This window comes from Sus scrofa, chromosome 8, assembly GCF_000003025.6.
Source record: "Sus scrofa isolate TJ Tabasco breed Duroc chromosome 8, Sscrofa11.1, whole genome shotgun sequence".
In the NCBI taxonomy this organism is placed as follows: Eukaryota; Metazoa; Chordata; class Mammalia; order Artiodactyla; family Suidae; genus Sus; species Sus scrofa.
Genome location: NC_010450.4, coordinates 83,005,494 through 83,018,843, shown reverse-complemented (window position 1 = coordinate 83,018,843; position 13,350 = coordinate 83,005,494). Strand labels below are relative to the sequence as shown.

Genomic DNA, 13,350 nt, shown 5'->3' with positions numbered 1-13,350 from the left:
ATTTGTAAATGCCACAACAGATGTGACAAAAACTAATCAGATGAGAACTGCATGACACGGTTTTGATGGAAACTCTAAAAACTGTATTTAATGTTTTTGCCAGCTGAAAATCATCTTTCTGTTATTTTTATCAAAAAAAAAAAAAGTGAAGTTCTGGACGATTAGAACCTGCCATTGAACAACAAACATTGTCAGAATTAGGACACTCCCTGTTGTGGAAATGAGGAACCAGGAGTGTATGCACAACTTAAACATTAATATGTTTGCAGCAACTATGTAGGTGAATCTCAAAAGCACTTTTCTGAGTGACAACAGGCAGACCCAAAAGAATCTCTACAGGATGAGTCCACCTGTATGAAGTTCCAGGACCAGCGAAACAAATCTGGGGCAGCAGAGGTCAGGATGGCGGGTCTTTTTGTGGAAGGGGGTCTTTCTGGATGTGGGAAATGTTCTAGCCCTTGGTGTTTACACACAGATAAAAATTCATTCTGCTGTTAAAACAAAAAACACTGCTTGCTATGTTTGCATATGTGTCGTGTAGGGCTCCTTCCTGTCATATCATCTGTGTTTTGCACAGTTCTATGCCTTTCCAGTATGCCCCAAAGATGGACTGTTCTAGGTAAGTAGGCTGTCATGCGCTGAATTGTGGTCCCCGCAAAATTCATACCTTGAAGTCCCCTAACCCTTAGGACCTCCAAATGGGAATGAATTTGAAAATGGGCCTTTAAAGAGGTGATTAAGTTAAAATGAGGTTGTTCCGGTGAGCCCTAGTCCAATTGTCTTTATAGGAGGAAGTGATTAGGCCACAGACACACAGAGGGAGGACCAGGTGAGAATGCCAAGGAGAGTGGTCTCGTTGGAAACCAACCTTCCCAACCCTTGATCTTGGACTCTAAAACTGTGAGAAAATAAATTTCAGTTGTTTAGGCCACATAGTATTATTTCGTGATGGCACCCCTAGCAAACTAAGGTATATACTAACTTGAATTTTTCCTTAAAGAAACTAAATGTAGCTACATGGTCTATCTCCTATAGGGCTGTTCAAGTCTTACATTTTAAGGTAACCTGTATTTTCAAAGATTTAGAAGAGAAACCCAAATCCAAATCCATTTTCCTTTTTGAAAAATGTTTATTCAAAAAATTGCTGCAGGAAATTATGTCATTTTAACTGCAATGTGTCCAGACATTTGGAACATTAAAAATGCTTGATATGGACAGATATGAAGGGCATTTTCTTTTGTAATCTATACATTTATATCTACAAGAGTAAAAACTCAAAATTACTAGAATGTGAAAGTGTTAAAGATGATTGTGTTAAAATAATTGCTATTGATTTCATCAAAGCAAATGGTAAACAAAAATTTTCAGGTCATATCAAAAACCGTAATTTGCTAAGAAATATAGATCCATTTGTATATCTTCTTTGATAAAATGTCTATTCAGTTCCTCTGCCCATTTTTAATCGGATTGTTGAAGGGTTATTTGGTTGCTAAGTTGGATAAGTTCTTTGTATATTTTGAATATTGATCTATCAGATATTTTTCCAAAGAAGATAGAGATGGCCAATAGGCACATGAAAAGATATTCCACATCACTAGTCACTGTGATGAAATGCAAGTCAAAAATCACGGTGAGATATTACCTCATGCCTATTAGAATGGTTCTTATCTAAAAGGCAAGAAATAACACGTGTTGGCAAGGATGTGGAGAAAAGGGAACCTTCATACACCGTTGGTGGGAATGTAACTTAATGCAGCTACTATGGAAAAAAGTATGGATTCTCTTTCCTCAAAAAATTAAAAACAGGGAGTTCCTGTCGTGGCGCAGTGGTTAACGAATCCGACTAGGAACCATGAGGTTGCGGGTTCGGTCCCTGCCCTTGCTCAGTGGGTTAACGATCTGGCATTGCCGTGAGTGTGGTGTAGGTTGCAGACGCGGCTCGGATCCTGCGTTGCTGTGTCTCTGGCGTAGGCCGGTGGCTACAGCTCTGATTGGACCCCTAGCCTGGGAACCTCCATATGCCACAGGAGTGGCCCAAGAAATGGCGAAAAGACAAAAAAAAAAAAAAAAATTAAAAACAGGATTATCATATGATCCAGCTATCCCACCTCTAAGCATTTAAGCATTTATCAAAACACTAATTCGGAAAGATATATGCACCTCAATGTTAATTACGGCATTATTTACAATAGCCAAGATATGGAAACAACCAAAGTGCCCATTAACAGAAGAATGGATAAAGATGATATGAGATATACATAATAAATTATATATATTATATACACACACAGAATATTACTCAGCCATAAAAAGATGAAATCTCATCATTTTCAACAACATGGATGGCTCCTGAGGGTATTATGCTAAGTGAAATTAAGTCAGAGAAAGACAAATATCGTATTATTTCACTCATACATGGAATATAAAAAAAAAAAAGAAATAACCAAACAAATCAAACACAGACACATAAAGAGAACAAAATAATAGTTACCAGAGGGGGAGGGATGGGGTGAGGACAAGTGGGTTAAAGGGGATCAACCAGATGATATCAGGTAGAAACTAAATTTTTGATGATGAGTGCTTTATAGTGTTTACAGAAGTAGAAATACAGTATTGCACCCATGAAACATAGGACGCTATAAGCCAGTTACCTCAACAAAAAATAAATTTAAAAAAATTTTAAAAATTTAAAGAAAGAAAAATACATCTGTTTCAAACAGAAATAATGAATAGGTTCTTTGGTAACACAATGAAGATAATGATACATACAAATACGTGGGGAAAATATAAATTCCTACTAGTTAACAAAATTCTCATATCATCCAAGATACTAACATAAAATTCTTACTGCTCTGCTTAAACAAGTCTTCCGTGACAAGCTACTTACTGAGTGTTGTCAATTCAGACTATTTAAAATCTGCCCTGCACTAGAATTCTTGCTATGTTCTGATGTCCTACAGCCCATACATGAAACTGCATTGAGGTTTTTCCAAATTCGACAACAATCAAAAACAGATGAGATAATATTGACGATGAAAAGATAAATAACATCCGCATGCACTTAGAAATTAAAAACAGACTACACATAGTTCAAAAATCAAAATTAGGGAGTTTCCATTGTGGCTCAGTGGTAATGAACTCAACTAGTATAAATGAGGATGTAGGTTGGATCCCTGGCCTTGCTCAGTGCCATGAGCTGTGGCGTATGTCACAGACGCAGCTGGGATCCCGCGTTACTGTGGTTGTGGTGCAGGCCAGCAGCTATAGCTCCAGTTCGAGCCCTAGCCTGGGAACTTTCATATGCTTCAGGTGTGGCCCTAAAAGGCTAAATAAATAAATAAATAAATAAATGTGAAAACACTGAGAAATGAATAAAACTTGAACATAAAACTTGCGGAATGAGGTGAAAATGGCATTTCGAATGGGAGAATGTTATAGAGAAGAAGAGAGATTGAAAATCAATGTGTTAAATGTGCAACTGGTAAGTTGAAAAAAAAAAAAAGAAGCCTGCAGGAAGGAGATAATAAAGATAAGACCAGAAATGAACAAAACAGAAAACAATTACCAAAAAGAATGTTGACAAAATCAAAGTCAGTTGTTTAAAAACATTTACTAAAGTCAATTTCTTGTAAAATTAGCCATGGGAAGGGAAAAAGAGGGTATCCAAGTGGTCAATACCCACGCTGCAAAGGGTGGAATAACTTAACTCTGTCGTAACCATAGCTGTAATATTAAAAGTACTGTGAACAAGCTTAAATATAAACTTGAAAATAAAAATTTAAATGCAGAAATCCTTAGAAAAATACACCCCCAAAGTAACTCAAAATAAATATGTACCTATTATATACGCAAGAGGCAAACTGTACCAAACTTTGTGAAATAAGTAATTCTAGACTCATACAAACTTAGAAATGTGAAAAAAGGAAAAACTCGGGAATGCATTTCTCTGAGTTTTTTTTTGGTTTTTTGTGGGTTTTTTTTTTTTTTTTTTTTTTTTTTGCCAAGACTGCAGCATACAGAAGTTCCCAGGCCCAGGGATTGAACCCGCACCACAGTAGTGACAACACTGGATTCTTAACCTGCTAAGCCACCAGGAACTTCTCTCTGGGGCATTTTAACTTAAATATTTTTTAAATAGACTCTAAAACTAGAAAAGAATGATACATGAAAATTATAGGTCCATCTAACTGGGGAATGATGCAAAATTTTAAAATAAAACATTAGCAAACTCAATCTAACATGTACAGAAAGACAAAATATACTATGACCAAGTTATGTGTTTATCCCAAGAATGCAAGTGATTTAATATTAGAAAATCTATAAATGTCAGTTTTCACATAAAATATATTAAAGGAGAAAACCATGTGATCATTTCAACAGATGTAGATTTTATAAATGTATCATGCTTTTTAAAATAAAAAATAAAAATAAAAATCCCTGTCAAGTCAGAAGGGAATTTTTTCACCCTAATAAAGAATAACTACCAAAAAATCCTATTAACTCTCATTTTTACTGGGGAACATTAAAAATCTGGAACAACACAAAAAGTTCTACTATTCAACACTGTGTGAGATATCCAAACCAGTGCAGTGAATCAAGAGAATAGAAACAGGATGTAAAGAGTGGGAAGGAAGAAAAACAGTCATTTTTCACAGATGTTAAACATACATAGAAGACCGAAAAGAATCTATAATTAATTATTGGAATTATGAGTTTGATGAGGTAGCTGGTTAAAATATCAATACACAAAAATACATTGCTTTTATATATATATCAGCCCACAAAGAGTAAATGGGCCCTAAATATCCACTTGCAACAACAACAACAACAACAACAACAAAAAATTTTCAATGAAATGAATTACAGAATTCGTGGATAAGGATGTTAAAACAGGCATCATGATATACTCCACGTATTTTAGAAGGTAGACAAAAACATGAAATGTTAAAAAGAGACATGAAAAATATTTTTTAAAAAAGACCCACATGAAACTGCTAGAGATGAAAGATACAATATCTGAGATTAAAAAAAAGATACTGGATGGGATTAATAGAGAATAGATACTGTTTTAAGAAAAGATTAGTAAATTTGAAGATGTAGCAATGGAAACTCTCCAAAAAGAAACACGGAGAAAAAAATGGAAAAAAAAAAAAAAAAAAAGGAAGAAGAAAACAAAGTAAAAAAAAAGCAGAGCATCACAGGTGTGTGACCATGTGTAATCAGAGTCCTGCAGGAGGGGAAAGGAGGGGGACCAGCAGCAAAAATGGAAGAAATAATTGAAATTGTCCCAAATTTCATGAAAAGTATAAAAAAAAATTCCAACTTTAATCAACTGCAATTCAAGGAACTCCGTCCGTGAATGAATGGACAGATGATGAAAATGTGATGCATTTAAAGAAGAGAATATTATTCAGCCATGAGAATGAAGAAAACCCTGCCACGTGTGACAACATGGATGAAACCTGAGGGTGTTATGCAGAGTGAAATGAGTCAGATCAAGACAAATAATGTATGACCTCACTTGTATGTGGAATCTAAAAAAAAAACAAAAACAAAAAATCACAGACAGAGATTCACAGACAGAACAGTTTGGTGGCTGCCAAAGTCAGGACGTGGGGAGGGGCAAAGCAGGCAAAGGTGGTCAAAAGGCACAAAGTCTTGCTTGCTTTGGAGACACAACAATAGACTATATTTCAAAATGTTAAGTCCTAGGAATGTAATGTATAGCATGGTGACTAATAATTCTGTATTGTATATTTGAAAGTTGCTAAAAGAGTAAGTCTTAATAGTTATAAGAAAAAATTTGTAATTATGTGTGGCATGGAATGGTTACTAGACTTATTGTGGTGATCATTTTGTAATATACAAATAGTGAATCATGTTATACACCTGAACCTAAGATAATGCTATGTGTCAATTATATCTCAATTGTATAAAAAAAGAAGAAAGAAATTCAAAGATTTCAGTGAGTTCTTTCTTGAAGCCCTTCAAGACAGGCATTGGAAACTGCAAACACAGAGAACCTGATTTTTTAATTTTTTAATTTTTATTTTTTGCTTTTTCAGGGCTGCACTGTGGTCTAAGGAAGTTCCCAGGCTAGGAGTCCAATCAGAGCTGTGGCCGCCGGTCTACACCACAGCCACAGCAACGCAGGATCCGAGCCACGTCTGCGACCTACAGCATAGCTCACAGCAATGCCGGAGCCTCAACCCACTGAGCGAGGCCAGAGATGGAACCCACAACCTCATGGCTACTGGTTGGATTCATTTCCACTGCACAACAGGAACTCTGAGAACCTGATCTTTTTATGCATTCAGAAAAAGACAGCAGTTTGTAGTAAACTGATGTCAGGGGTGTATACAGAAGACTGGAAATGGCAGGTGTTTCCCACTTCTTCAGAATAGACTGCACGTGATTTAATTTCAAATCGCTGATGATTTTAGACTTGGAACTACTCCCAGAGATCATCTTATCTATTTTCTTTGTTTACGCAGACAAGAACTGAGAACCAAGGCACAAACCAAGTTAAGTGACTTGTCCGAGGTGACAGAAAATCTTAGTTACAGAACTGTCACGAGCATGTAAGTTCCCTGATTTCCACTTAAAAGTATTTTCTAGTAATCGGAGGGATTTTTTCCCCACCAAATCCCTGTTCCCTGGCAAACCACAGGGTCCTTCCAATGAATAAATACAATGGTTTGACCAAAATCCTTCTTTGAAGAAGAGCCACAAAAATGTGAATACGTTCATAGGTAAAGCATAGTTTAACTGGAGCGTGAAGGTTGGAGGAGACGTGAGGGAGAAGGCAGAGATAGCGTGGTTCTCAGTATGTGGTCGGGGGACCTGGGACACCGTCAAAGGTCCATGAGGTCAAAGCTATTCCCCATTCATACTGAGATGTTATTTTCCTGTTCACTCTCTTTTTAAATACACAATGGAATTTTCCAGAGGCCACATGACCTATGATATCACAACAGATTGAATGCAGAAGCAGATAAGAGAATACAGCTGTCTTCTATTAAATCCTATTAAGTCTGACACTCTCGAGAGTTTACAAAAATGTGAAACAATGCCACTCCTACTTTTTTTCCCAAAAAGTTATTGCTTCAACAAAATGTGGTATTTATGTTAATATGTTTGTTATTGTTACTTTTAAATACATATGTAAATATTTTTAAATTTTCTTCAGTCTTAACTTCCAATATAGGAAACAGTGATAGATGAAACTCTTTGAAGCTCAAGAATTTTTTAAGAGTGAAGAAGGATCCTAAAACAAAAAGTCTGCAAATCGCTGTTAGGAGGACATCTAAAACTATGCTGAAGAATTTTTTCATTCACAGGTAGTGGCTTGTCACTGAAGAGTTTGGGGCAGGGAAGTGGAAGGTTAGGGAAAGGTTTCAGGGAAGACTTACCTGACCTATTTGTGGGTAAATGGACAATGAAGTGGGCGGGGATGAAGATAACACAATCAGGAGGCCCTAAAAATGCAGTTAAGAAACAGTGAGATGGTGGGACTAGGAAGAAGCAGCAGGCAAAAGATACAGCAGTGGAATTCCTGGGTGAGGTGATTGATGGAACTCAAAGGGTACTAGAGAGGATGAAGACCAACATGTTCCTTTGTTGACCAAGAAAGTGGGAATATCATGAACAGGAATAAGGACACGGGAAAGAGGGTGTGTTTTTAGGTGGTGTGTTTAAGCTGTGATAGGTTGGCCTTGAGGTAAATTGTGAATCTGATGAGCAGGGAGTGGGAGATGTGGAACTGGAATTCGAGAGAGGTTAGTTCATGTTAGACGTGGTTAGCGCATGTTGAGTGGTGTTGGGATTGTGAAGACGTCCCCCAGGGGGACACTAGGAGAGACAGAGATCAGGAACAAAAGACCCAGAGTGGCCGTATTACAGTAGGGGAAGCTCAGGTCCTAAAAGCAGAGGAAGAACTTGGATTTTGCAATGGCTCAGAAGCCTGAAAGGGAGCACTTCTCACAGAAAAGAGAGTCAGTGGCCCCCAGAAACCCACTGGGGGGGGGGAGTGTGGTGGTAGAGATTTTCTGTGATTAAGGAAATTTCAAACATAGTTTTATTGGAGTGGCATATGTAAATCAGATCACAAGGGGCTGAGGAATGACTGTGGGTTGAGAAAGTCTAAAAAGAAGTTTGGCAGCAAGAGAACCGTGTGAGAAAAGATGGTAGCCTGATCAGGAATGGAGAAACTCTCTAGGGATGAAGATACTCAGAGAAAAACCAGAGGTCCCAGATAAACTCATTCACTGGAGTCAGAAAGTAGTCTGAAAAAGAGGAAAAGGATTGATTGACTCGTGTTTAGAAAATGAGTGGCAAGGAAAAAAAGAATATGTGACGGTGTCAAAAGTAGCAAAATTCTTAGGGACAGCTGGTCTGGGGGAGATCAGGGTGACAGCACATGTCAGGATTTTCTTCCTGCCAAAAACAAAAACAGAATTACAAAAGGCTTCCAGGTATAGAAAACATCTGGAGCTTTTATAATAGTAAGCTTTTAAGAACAGTTTCCTCTGAAAATTAGAACCTTGGAAGATTTTTCCATATTCTTCTGTATCACTGGAAAGCTATCAATTTTTACGTCATGAGTTTGTATTTATAATTAAAATTATTCATAATTTTTTTGGCTGCACCCACAGCATGTGGAAGTTCCAGAGCCAGGGATCGAACCTGAGCCACAGTTGTGACCTTCACCATGGCTGCAGCAATGCCAGATCCCTAACCCAGTGCACAATAAGGGACCTTCCAAAATATTCATAATTTTTAATGAACTGTATTAAGGCCACAATGTTAAACAATCTATCGCTGAGAAATAGGGAAGAAGAAAAGGTTTGTCACTTATTAGTCTATGTATTTATACTTCAGAATTTCAAATGGGCATTCCTTTATAATTTAAAATTTTTAAGACTTTCAAAACTATTGTCACAAAGAGGAAAAACAAATAGCATTTATGATGTTCAGAGTTTAGTACCGGACCTAAAGATGCAAAGTCTGCGCCCTCAGAGTGTGGAGATGGGACATAATGCAAAATAGCTTTTAAGTTCCAACCCAGTGTACAAAGTAGAAACATCATGGCAGAAATTTTAAGGTCATTGGGACCGATAAGAAAAAAAGTAACTTGACACTTTCAAGAGCAGCGTCAGTGGGCTACTGGGGACACCAGGTTTTAGAAGTTAAGGAAAGACTGAATGATGGGTTTAAAAAAAAAAAAAAGCATAAAAAATAAACCACTCAACTGAAATCATTGCTAGGACAAAAAGCACTTTACGGTGAAGTGGTTAGGAGTGCATGCTCTGGAGCCAGAATGTCCGAGTGTGAATTTTGCCTCCATCTCTTTAGGTTGCGCAGGCCTTGGCAAATCACTTAACCTTAAACAGGAATAACTGTAGTATTTGCCATGTAAAATTTGATGAGAATTAACTGTGACGCTGCATATAAAACATTTAGTTGGGTGCCTGGGGTATGGTCAGTACTCAATAAATATTAGCTATTTTTACTCATTGAGTTGCATTTATTATCTATTATATCATAAAATATAAATGTAGTAACCTTGGGCCACTAAAAATTCAATTAATATTTACAGCCGACTCCCAATTATTTATGCTAATGGTGAAATAAAATAAATAACATGAATACCACAATTCATTACCAATAAATGCTTTTGAGAACACAATGCCTGCAGATGTGTCAGAAAATGAACATGATATTACCCTTGCCTTATATGCTAATTGGTAAACAAAACAGAACAACAGATGTAATAATACAGGTCAGTCAACACCACATTCCAAATATGTGATCTGGACCAAAGTGGTTCTGGAGTTTGAAGGTTAGAGAAATCATTGTGGACAGAAGGAATTAGGAAAGTTAGTGCAGAGATAAGATTTGAATGGACTTGAAGAATAGGTAGCACTTAAGTCAGGAGAGAAAAGAGTATCCTGGGGAAGGGAACACGTGATGAGCAGGGGCTAAGAAACAAAAAATGTACCTCGTCTAGATGAACATGGTGTCCTGGATGGCATCCTGGGATGGCCAAAGGACAGTAGCTGCAGAACTGGTGTTTAGTTAAGAGTAATATATTAATGTTTTCTTAATTTGGAAAAATGGACCATAATAATATGTTAACATTAAGGGAAACCAGGAGTAGAGTCATCCATCGGTATCCCAGGACCCCTGTGGATACCTAAACCTTTGGATGCTCAAGTCCCTTATACAAAATGATATAATACTTGCATATGTCCTTCGCATATCCTACTGTATACTTTAAATCATCTCTAGGTTACTTATAATGCCTAATCCAATGGAAGTACTATGTAAGAAGTTGCTAGCTTGCAGCAAATTCAAGGTTTGCTTTTGGGAAGATTTTTGGAATTAATTCCATCCACAGTTGGTTGAATCCATGGTTGCAAAACTCAAAGATTCAAAGGGCAAACCATATATAGGACCTCTACTATCTTTACAGCTTTTCTGTAAAATCTGAAGTTATTTCAAGTCAAAGTCTTATCTTTAAAAAGGAGTTCATGAAATAATGAATAAATAAATACAACTGAAGCTCAGACTTTGGTTAGGAAAAGAGTGGTGACTTAAGATGAATGGGCGGGTAGGGGCTAAATCACAGAAGGCTTTGCATCCCTGGCTAAAGAGTCTGGATTTGGACTCTGCAGTCCCCGTAGAGTGTCAGTGAATGTAGGACTGTGAGGAAGGAGAAAGGAGCAGAGCTGAGACTTGCTCTTTCCCTAAAGAGGCTTGAATGTCATCATCATTGGTTTGTACTTCGTCAACACCACGCTACCTAAAAAGCAATACAAGTAACATGCTAACATTTTCCCTTTCCTATTTTCCTCAGTTATTAAAATGCTAATGCTGGGTTAAGCAGAACCAGAACTTAAAGTTCCTTCTGGAATCCACAGATCACACTCTGAATTAAATGGAACCATAACACACAGAAACTTCTGGAGTCCACTGAGCAAACTCAAAATTAAACAGAACCAGAACTCAGTTCCTTCTGGAGTCCACAGATCACACTCTGAATTAAATGGAACCATAACACTCAGAAATTTCTGGAGTCCACTAAGCAAACTCAGAATTAAACAGAACCAGAACTCACAGAACCTTCATGAGTCTGTGGAACAAACTCAGAGTTACATGGAATGAGAACCCACAGAACCTTCATGAGTTTGTGGGGGAAAAACTCTGAATAAAACAGAACCAGAACATACAGAACCTTCTGGAGTTCATTGAGCAAACTCAGAATTAAAAAGAACCAGAACTCACAGAATCTTCGTGAGTCTGTGGAACAAACTCAGAGTTACATGGAATGAGAACCCACAGAACCTTCATGAGTTTGTGGGGGAAAAACTCTGAATAAAACAGAACCAGAACATACAGAACCTTCTGGAGTTCATTGAGCAAACTCAGAATTAAAAAGAACCAGAACTCACAGAATCTTCGTGAGTCTGTGGAACAAACTCAGAGTTACATGGAATGAGAACCCACAGAACCTTCATGAGTTTGTGGGGGAAAAACTCTGAATAAAACAGAACCAGAACATACAGAACCTTCTGGAGTTCATTGAGCAAACTCAGAATTAAAAAGAACCAGAACTCACAGAATCTTCGTGAGTCTGTGGAACAAACTCAGAGTTACATGGAATGAGAACCCACAGAACCTTCATGAGTTTGTGGGGGAAAAACTCTGAATAAAACAGAACCAGAACATACAGAACCTTCTGGAGTTCATTGAGCAAACTCAGAATTAAAAAGAACCAGAACTCACAGAATCTTCGTGAGTCTGTGGAACAAACTCAGAGTTACATGGAATGAGAACCCACAGAACCTTCATGAGTTTGTGGGGGAAAAACTCTGAATAAAACAGAACCAGAACATACAGAACCTTCTGGAGTTCATTGAGCAAATTCAGAATTAAACAGAACCAGAACTCACAGAACCTTCGTGAGTCTGTGGAACAAACTCAGAATTGAATGGAACCAAAACTCACAGAACCTTCTGGAGTCCACAGATCAAACTCTGAATTAAACAGAGCCACAATGAACAGAACCTTCCAGAGTCCAGAGCAAACTCAGAATTAAATGGAACCAGAACTCACCGGGGAAGCTTGGGGCTCCACCACTGCATCCTTCCCTGCCAGGCCTGGCACCCCCGGCGGGCCAAGCTGTGCTGGGCTGCCCTCCGTCCTCCTGGCTGCTCTGACCCTCCCGTGGGCGGAGGCGCAGACGCCTCACTAATTTGTGTTCCTGCCTCTCATCCTCCTCCTTGTGGACCCGGGGCGGCCCCGCCCACTGGCAGCACCTGGATCTTATTAAAATGCCAAATCATTAGGTCTTAATTGGCAGCGGGTTGTTAGAGAATCTGCATTTGACGAGGTTTCTCAGTCACCTGTAGCTACTGACAAATCATCCCCCCAAGCCGGTGCTAAAAACAGTCAGTGTTTTGGCTCTCACGTTTCTGAGGATGGAGAACAGCTTTGCTGGACGGCTCCGCTCAGTTCTTCCTAAGGCTGCAGCAAGATTTGGCCCAGGCCAGCCGGGAGCAGGAGGGCCCACTCCTCAATGCCTGGCCAGTCGATGCTGGTGTCACCCCAGGTGACAGCTCCTCCTCACGGGGCCTCCCCACCCACCCCCACAACTCAAGCATCCTTAAAACATGGAGAGGGGGCCCCACTGTAAGAGGTCCAGAAGAGCCAAGACAAGTCCCAGTGCCTCCAAAGCTACACAGGTTGCCCCCGCGCAGACTGGGAAGGACAGTTGGGCCGTGACTGCCAAGGGGCAGGCCCTCTGGAGCTGATGGGAGGCTATGGACCATCCCCCTTATAGTTGGAGGGGCATGGGCTTCTCCCCAGGTTTCCGCCCCAGCTGCATGGAGGCTGGGAAGATTTTCAAATTGGTGTTGGTGGCCTGGGGCCTCCTCAGGGCACAGGGCTGCTCGCACAGGCCTGTCCTGGGAAGGCTCACTGGCCCCACTGCTGCAGATGCTGGTTGGGTGAACAGGCCACAATCCAGAGACCCTGGACACCCAGGGGCCATTTGCACAGTCGGTGGCAGGTGAGCACCACTATCTTCCCAGGCAGTTGAGTAGATTTTCCTGTGCTATACAGAAGGTTCTGGTTTATCATCTGTTTCATACAGTGTTGTGTATATGTTATTCCCACCCTCCTACTTCCTCCCTCCTCACAACAAGTTCACCTATGGTAACCATACCAGTGGTTATTTTGAAATCTGTGAATTTGTTTCTATTTTATAAATAAGTTCCTCTGTATCATTTTTTATTAGATTCCACATATAAGTGATATCATATGATATTTGTCTTTGACTGACTTCAC

General features: G+C 39.1%; 1 long non-coding RNA gene across 4 annotated transcripts in view; it reads right to left on the bottom strand.

Annotated features, from left to right (window-relative positions):
- LOC110262147 overlaps positions 1–12,794 on the bottom strand; it is a 115,567-nt gene extending 102,773 nt beyond the window's left edge. For 3 of the 4 annotated variants that reach the window (XR_002346758.1, XR_002346757.1, XR_002346759.1), the window contains exon 1: positions 12,118–12,794. This is a non-coding gene — a long non-coding RNA (uncharacterized LOC110262147). The remainder of the gene's footprint in view (positions 1–12,117) is intronic. The other variant, XR_002346760.1, reaches the window with a different exon arrangement.